At 46.3% G+C, this 737-nt stretch overlaps 1 non-coding gene across 1 annotated transcript; it reads right to left on the bottom strand.

Annotated features, from left to right (window-relative positions):
• Positions 1-362: 362 nt before the first annotated feature.
• On the bottom strand, positions 363-437 carry Trnas-cga. The gene has a single exon. It is a non-coding gene; the product is annotated as a tRNA-Ser (tRNA).
• Between the last annotated feature and the right edge of the window lie 300 nt (positions 438-737).

Below are 737 nucleotides of genomic sequence, written 5' to 3'. Positions count from 1 at the left end.
CAAATTTCGAGACAGAGTTTCGTTTTGGGAACTATTAAAAGCATCTCGCTCTGAAGTTCGCGCTAAATTTCGAACTTCCTCAAAACTTCGCCAAAAAACTTTGCGTTCTTTTAAATTTGGCATTTTTTCCATTCTTCTGCGATAGTGTTCTGTCTTGTTTTGTGTACCATGGGGGATCAGTACCACAGTACTATTTATTATTAATGTATTTGGAATATACCTCTCAACTGCCATCGACACTATTTCTTTGAATTTAAACCACATCTGGTCTACGCTTGCATTGGGTGGAAGGAGTGGAGACTGTCTCTTAGCAAGGCGTCAAGCAAATTTTTATCTGAAACTTCCTGGCAGATTAAAACTGTGTGCCGGACCGAGACTCGAACTCGGGACCTTTGCCTTTCGAGGGCAAGTGCTCTACCAACTGAGCTACCCAAGCACGACTCACGCCCCTTCCTCACAGCTTTACTTCTGCCAGTACCTCGTCTCCTACCTTCCAAACTTAACAGAAGCTCTCCTGCGAATCTTCCAGATCTAGCACTCCTGAAAGAAAGGATATTGCGGAGACATGGCTTAGCCACAGCCTGGGGGATGTTTCCAGAATGAGATTTTCACTCTGCAGCGGAGTGTGCGCTGATAAGAAACTTCCTGGCAGATTAAAATTGTGTGCCGGACCGACACTCGAACTCGGGACCTTTGCCTTTCGCGGGCAAGTGCTCTGCTGTGAGGACGGGGCGTGA

Source organism: Schistocerca americana, chromosome 1 (genome assembly GCF_021461395.2).
Source record: "Schistocerca americana isolate TAMUIC-IGC-003095 chromosome 1, iqSchAmer2.1, whole genome shotgun sequence".
Taxonomy (NCBI): Eukaryota; Metazoa; Arthropoda; class Insecta; order Orthoptera; family Acrididae; genus Schistocerca; species Schistocerca americana.
This window is presented reverse-complemented; position numbering and strand designations above follow the sequence as displayed.